This window comes from Numida meleagris, chromosome 6 (assembly GCF_002078875.1).
Source record: "Numida meleagris isolate 19003 breed g44 Domestic line chromosome 6, NumMel1.0, whole genome shotgun sequence".
Taxonomy (NCBI): Eukaryota; Metazoa; Chordata; class Aves; order Galliformes; family Numididae; genus Numida; species Numida meleagris.
Window position 1 is genome coordinate 37,249,908 of NC_034414.1, and position 7,673 is coordinate 37,257,580.

Here is a 7,673-nt window from a genome sequence, read left to right on the forward strand (position 1 = left end):
GACTATACAGAACCCTTCAGAAGGTTTATGCAGATTTAAAAAGAAAAACTTTTTTCCCCAATAAAAAGTGATATATTCTGCCAACGTCCTTATTCTGTGTCTATTTTAATTTTTTCTTCTCTGTTCTTCACTGATGCCCTCCCATATGTGTGCAATGAGAGCTGGCTGAAAACAGCCTCCCACAAGGATTAAAGGCGGTGTGGAGTTTAGTGATGCTGAATTTTTCCCTGGTGAATTTCTCTGTTGCTTCTGAGATGGGGGGGATTCCCATTAAGAATTTTTCTCCTCTTGCAGCAATTGCTGGCCTGGCTGACTAACTGCCCAAGATGTGCTCCGGCCGCTTTCCCGTGGGATGGCTTCCCTCTGCGAGAGGCCCTGGGAGAAAATGCAGTTGAAAGGGGGAGGCAGAGCAGGGAGGGCGCATGGGTTCCCGAAAACAGCTGGTCCTGGTTTCCAGCCCGCCCATGCCATTCCTGGCCTTTTTCTCATTATTCATCTCTAGGCCTGGGACAGCCCGCTGGTGCTTTTGGGCAGGTTTAGGAAAGCCATGCAACTTTTTCTTGTATAGGTTAAGGGTTATGAAAGTTTTGCAAGCTTCTTGAAAGAGTTTCCCCTTTTTAATGTAAATTGGCAGGGGGAATTTAATTACCAAATGAATCTCCTCCTGCCTGCCTCATGGCAGGGAAGGGAGCTGGGCGCAGGCCTGAGCCGAGCAGCCTGCCACCAGGGTTCTGCTGGAGCCATGCAGAAATTACACTACAGAACTTCCCGTCCGCACTGTGGCAGCTGGAAACCAAGCTCAGCAAAACAAGTTCTCTGCCTCTGCAAATGACTTCCAGCTGCTGTCACAGGCAACCTCAGGCTATTTTTAGAAAGCATTTGCCAGGCCTCCTTTTGGAGGCACATGTGTCGAGGTGTACTCATTTTATGTACGTCTGGGAGCTGTGGTGCTTCAGACAGTTGTAGATGGTGGAAAGGAGATGGAAAAATGATTTCTGGCTGGAAAGGTCAGCCCACTTCCTGCTGGCTGCAGTGCTCCAGCCATGCCCCTTGCAGCAGGGGCTGTTTCAGGGCCAGTGGGTGTACGTCTGCACTGCATGTTCACTAATGCCTGTTTTGTTTTGTGTTTTGCTCTAAGAAAGTGACATCCCAGAGTTAATAGTAGCTCTGGCAGTCTCACCACAGGGCCCCAGACATGGCTGGTGCCCAGGCTGTGAGGCAGCCAAAAGCACAGCTCAAGGACCAGCCCTGCCCTCACCCCAGTCCCTGTGTGAAGTTGCAGGCAGCCAGTGGATGACAGGGCAAGCAGGATCTATTAAAACAAATAAAGCTGCTATCTTCTCTGTAACTCCTCTCAGCTAACAATGTTGTTTACAGTATTTGCCTAGAGGGAGAGTGTAAGCTTGTTGGAGACTATATGACACAAAGGTTTTGAAGCTGTGGGGAAGGTCATTGGTGCTGTTTTTATGCTGCTGATGCACCGTCCTTTTGCTCAAAATTAACTAATTCTATCAATCATTCTGTACAGTTTTCCACATAGTCCACAAGCATGAATAAATATGATAGAAAGAAACAAGCTCAGCTTTTCAGTGTGCATTTTTGTCCTTTCGGCTGTCTGATGCTCAGGTTTGCTGCACACCCCCTCACCTGTATGCTGCATGCCCCTGGGATCAGAGCAACCATTCTGACCCAGGACAGATTAGAGTCAATTGCCATGGTCTGTGACAACCTGAAGGCCTTGGTCTTCTTGCATATGCTGGTTTAATAGCTCTACTATGAATGTGCTCATTTCACAGGAGTGCTTTTCACACTCATCGTCTTGGGACCAAGGGTATCTGCATTTTGTATTTGTGACTGTGTCAGGAGTCCCTGCTGTGTGAAGGAGGCAGTTTTGTGGGTGCTCAGTGACGGGCTGTGCAGATGCTCTGCACATGACTCCGTCTCCTCATTACATGAACATCACAGTACTGAGGGTGTTCCCAAAGCAAGGGGCTACCTGAACAGCACTGTGGCAATGCAAAAGAGTGGGACCACATGGGTTTGCGCCTGATACCTGAAGACTGGATTTTGCAAAAGTCCCCTCTGCCCTGAGCACCCCATCTGCAGTGCTGCCAGGCTGAGGGGAATATGTTTGGTTTTATTCCAGCCTGCAGCTGGCAAGGCTCAGTAGCAGTCTTGCGTGCCTGACTTCTGGAAAGGGGCAGTAGGATTTTAATCCATTTTTAAAGTACACAAAAGATTCTCGTGCTGCTTCCTCAAGCAAACACATTAAACTGCAATTTCCTGATTGCCACACTAATCATGAGAGCTGTCTACTGCTGTCTCCGTGATGCTGTTGATTTACCAGAGTTGGTCCCTCAACTTCGTCCTTTTGTGATTGCTGCTGCAGATATCTATTAACCGTTTCCACCCAGTTAATCTCAAGGACTGTGCATGTCTAGGAGTAAACAAAACAGGAAAGGGAGTTCACAGCATTCAGGAGGATCTTGGCCCAGGCTAATGCCAAAGGCAAAGGCATAGGAAAGTAGTGCAGTAAACCTGCATGTGTCAGTCCACGTGAGATGTCCCCTTTCTAATCTGTGTGCCCTTTGGAATAGGACTCCCCTTTATTTATCCAAAGGATTAAGGACTTCACTGTGCAATGGAAGCTAGGAAACGCTAGCTAGAACACACTTATTCTGATGGTGTTTTGCAGTTAAAATTAGCTTATCTTGGCCTCCCATCTACAGCTGCTATAGAGGTAAGGACCAGGCAGCATTCAGGTCCAAACCCTTTGCCCAGTGCTGAACAAGGGAAACATGTTTCCCTCCTGCTTTCTAATAATAATTTGACTGTTGCTAATTTGAAAGGATTTTTAAAAAGCCCATGTGGGCACAAGAGAGTTAAATGCAGGTTATTTTTGTCAGCTCACACTGTTACGCGTGGGCTGTTCACCTCCCCCTCATATATTTTTGACTGGGTACTGTCAAAGAATGGCCCCAAAAATGAGAGCTGTGGATACAGGGTAAACATTTCTCTTATTCAGGCTGACATGATAGCCAAGCAAACGATGTGGGAAGTACTTTTTCAGCATGAATAGCCAAGGTCCAAATTAAGTCATTTAAAATCTTAAGGCTGTTCCATGGTTAAAGAAATGGAGCTCACCAGGGTGTCCAGCCAGAGCTTCATGGGGTTGTTATGTTATGTAGATTTCTGACTGACCATGCTCAGTTCTGGTTTTATTTTTAGGCTGCATCTTATTTTTGACATCTCTTAAATTGACTGTTGCATCCCTGGGAAGATCTGCATTTCTCTCCATGAACTGTGCGGCTGTTTATAAATCCGTAGCTTGCATGTCTGGAGATCCTTAGGGATGAGATGCGCGATATAAATTTAAACTGCTTTTGTTGTTATGCCTTAGGGGTAAATATAGGTCACTTCATTTGAAATCTGCTACTACTTGGAAGGCAGGTTTTCTCTGGTGTCATTCCCATTTCTCTCGTGTAAGTTTTGTTATAGCATGTTGCTCTCAGTGCCTTTACCTTGAGCTGATGCTTGTTGCCTGCTGCAGCAAAACTTGTTGCCATGTATAAGGCAAGCTGTGGGGTGGGAGGTGGAGCAGAGGCAGGTCTCATGGGCTTGTAGTACAACTTCCCCTTCAGCAACACAAATAACACTGCTCCCCATCAACTTGGCCCTTTCTCCGAGTGCAGAGTGGAAGCACCTGACGCGGAAAACACCAACTGGAAGCGTGCTGACAATTGTGAAGGGACTTTCCCCTGCAGGCAGCTGTGACATTTGGTAATGTTACCTTCTCTAGATTTTCCCAGCAAGAAGGAAGCTCGCAAAGGTGGGGAATGAAGCATCACGGGACTATGCAGAAAAGTGGTCCTGTAGGAATTCAGAGCAGGATCTCTGTCAGGCACAGGGAACAAGCAGGGCTGTACTGAGGTGCTACTTTCCTTTCTGCTTGAATTTGGGATATAGAAGGCTGAAGCTGTATCTATATGTGAGTTTCCCTGTGGTCCAAGATTATATTTTCAGTAAACTGAACTCTTGAATTTGGTGAAGCAGGGCTGCCTGTGCTCTGGGTCCAGGCACTGTGGGCCTCACTTGCTCTGATGCCTAAAGTTGGTGGGAGCAAAGGCTGTGCTTCATCCCAGTGAGCAGATGTGCTGCTTATATGGAAGTAGCTGGAGCAGCTGGAGCCCTCTGCAGAAAGCAGCCACAGGGCAGCCTGAATTAGCAGCTGAGTTGTGTGTGGGCCCAGGGATTTCCCTGGGGACGGATGTGGTAAACGCAGGGGCTAATGCACCAAGTGCTGTAACTGTGTCTATGAGATAGCAGGGGAGCCAAGGGGAAGGAAGCAGGAAATACTAGACAGAATACAGAGAGCATAACCCTGAGGAGAAAAAAAAAGCAAAGGGAAAAAAAAAAGCACCACATAAAATGAACTTTGGGCTGGGTGCTTCCTGAAAAAGAGCTGAGACTGTGAGCAGAGGTCTTGAGGTTGGTTCCTGCTGTGCACACCCTCTGCAAATGAAGAAGCCTTTGGCTGGCCCCTGACCCTGCTTCTCCCCACCATAAAGCAGCTGCTGGACTGGCCCCAGTGGGAACTTTGCTTCTAGCACCACAGTGTGACATGCTCCTGACTGAACCTCCTTTTTTTCTAGACTAGTTCTGGGCTGTGCTCAGACCTGGAGCTGCCTTTGCCTGCAGGGAACACAGGCAGCATGGCCAGGGTTGGATGTGTTTTCACACAGTGTCCTGCTGTTCCAGCCCATCCTTCCCTTACTTCACAAAAGGCTGCTGCTGAGCAGATCTGCATGAGGGCTGAGTTACAGGGAGCAAGGAGATACACTGCACATAGTGTTGCAGGGTTCCCATGCCCTCTGGTGCTGGAGTCCCCCAGTTGCACCTGGGAACACAGTAAGGAGGCTACAGTGCTGGGCTAGGGGTCATTACCAGGGCTCTGGAGGAAATGGGAGCTGATGAAGATGCCATGCAGATGTTTCAGCCTGGACCGAGTTTAATTTTCTCTCTCTCCAATGTTGCATCCATTCCTGGGATGACTCAGTATATGCCTTTCAGGGCTCTGTTTTCTTCAGGTTTAGTGGGCAATGCTTGCAGAGATTGAGCTTTGGTGTTTCCCAGGCAGAAACGTCTCTAAGATAAGCACTGGTATTCCTACTTTGTGCACAGGCCCATGGAGACTTCCAGAGGCACACGGTGTAGCCCTGATGGCACACAGTGGCTGCCTTCCCTAGGTGTTCAGGGAGAGGGAAAGAAAGTAGTCCTTGAGTTCTTCCTGCACCATATTTCTGAGCAGCTGCAGACACAGCATGACCATGAGACCTTGTCACACTCGTGCATACCTTAGCATCTTTCCTCAGCTGCCCCATAGAGAGCAGTGGCTGCTTTGTTGCCACCACACATGACGCACAGAAGTGGTCCAGTGGCAGGAGGGAAGAAGCAGCAGCAGAGTGAGATGTGCTTAAGAGGATGAAGGAACAAACACCTTGGCTCATATAGTTGTGCACCACTGCCCTCGCAGGTGGCACTGCTCAAGGGGAATTTGGAAGCCCCCACCTCAGATGAGTTTGCTAGCCAAGTTATCTCAGTTCTATTTAACTCTGATGGGGTGAGCTGCTGTAAAGCCTCATCCCTCAGCATGCATTGGTGGAGGGAGGAATAGTTCCCCAATGGCTCCTTTCCTGAGGAGCATCCAGAGGGACCCCCACGTGCTGCCCTATGGGGAGGATGGAACTCTGGGAGGGGGACTGGGCAGACAAAAGCCTGTCCTCTGGCACCCAGCTGCACACTAGTTTCAGCTGCATCATCACAGTGAGTCATTCAATAAAAGCAATTAGCTGAAGAAATATCACTGAACTGTAATAATTATCCAAATGTCCTACCATTGACCATTTAGATGACTAAATAAATCCACACAATCAATTGTGTTAGTGAATGCTAATTCAAATCTAATAACATCCTGGTTTATTTGATTATGTATAAAGAGTTTACCTGCAGAGTTGATGCAGGATGAGATGGGGAGCAGCCAGGTGCTTGGATGGCTGCCCACCATGTGGCCTCCATGTACATATTGTCCCTGGGCTGGCAACACAGCAGCCACTTGGTCTGGGGAGCAGCAAAGGAGTGGTGATAGGATGTGCAAGGCTTCAGCTTTCATGGGCATCGGAGGGACTTTTTAATGAAGTACTTCAAGGTATCATAGAATCATCAAGGTTGGAAAAGACCACTAGTATCATCTAGTCCAACCATCAACCCATCACCACCATGCCCACTAACCATGTCCCTAACTTCATGCTATGAATGACCATGACACACATCGTTATGCATCATTATGTGTATGAGACACTGACACTGTGCCTGTCACTGCAGGATCTGGATATCTAGGTGTGATGGATGTTGCAGATGCAGTGAGATCCAGCCTGGGGTTAGGATTGCCTTCAGCCTTCTACAAAGGCATGGTGAGCTCCTTCCCTTCTGGGGCAGACCTGTCCTGTCCTTGCTCACCAAGGCAGGAGCCTGCTTCTGTCGCACCTGAAGCACCACGTCTGTGCCACTTCACCTTCGCGAGCAGAGCAGGAGATGCTCTTGCTATTGAATGTGAATGCAAGCTGGGCTGCGCAAGATCATGAACAGAGCTATTTCTTAGTTAATTACAGTGGATACTCTGAAGAGATGAGTTCAGTAATGCCTGTTTTTCAGCAGTATTTCAAGAATAGAATTAGCAAAGTTACCATGAAGGCAGTCTGCTCTGGAAGCTGTCCACTGTGTTGTTTTCACATTTCTCTATGAATCTTTATGCTTAGCTCTCATGCTGCTTTGCAAATGCAGGAAGCAGTGAGCACATTTAGCATGGGGACCAGTGATGCACTTTCACAACGTGAGGTGCCCGGGATGGCAAAAACCCAGCACCTCTGAAGTTGACGGCAGCCAGAATGTGCTCACACATTTCACATCGATGCCCCATCCATTGAACTGCATTGTCCCCTGGGGCAAAAAACAGCCTAGACATCAACAAGGCAAATTTCTCCCACTACCCACTATCTGCTCTCACTATGACATTTCAGGGTTTTCTGAATGAGGCTAGTAGACAGAGAATCACCATGATGTGCTGTGGCAGGGCCAGCTCTGTCCCGCTTGCACTTGGTACCCACTGTGTGCCCGGGGCTGTGCCAGAGTGTGTCAGGGCAGCAGGTCCTGCGGCAAGGTAGGAGATCCCCCAGGCACCTCAGTGGCATTTGGCCACTAGCTGGAGGAGCCTGGCCAAGTCATGCTACATGAACTGTTGGTAGCATGCTGCTCAGCAGCAGAAGCAGCCCCCATACTGCAAGAACAGGGCTTCTCTGCTTGTCTGTTAGCGTGAACAGTTGTCTGCTCTCTAATGCTGGCTGGTTTTATTTTTTTAGGTCATTCTGTGTAACATAATTATATTGGAATAGAATTCTTGTATCTAATCAAATGAAACTTCATGTAGTTAGTTTGTCATTAGCATTTATTAACGAATGTGATTGTGAGGATTTAGTTTCTCACATGGTTAATAGGAAGGCATTTAGATAATTACAGCTGTCTAGTGTCTTTCCACTGCTAATTGCTTTTACTGCCTGGTTCATTTCCAGACCAGCAAGTGAGACTCTGTCTTGCAGTTGTGCAGAGAAACTGCTCCT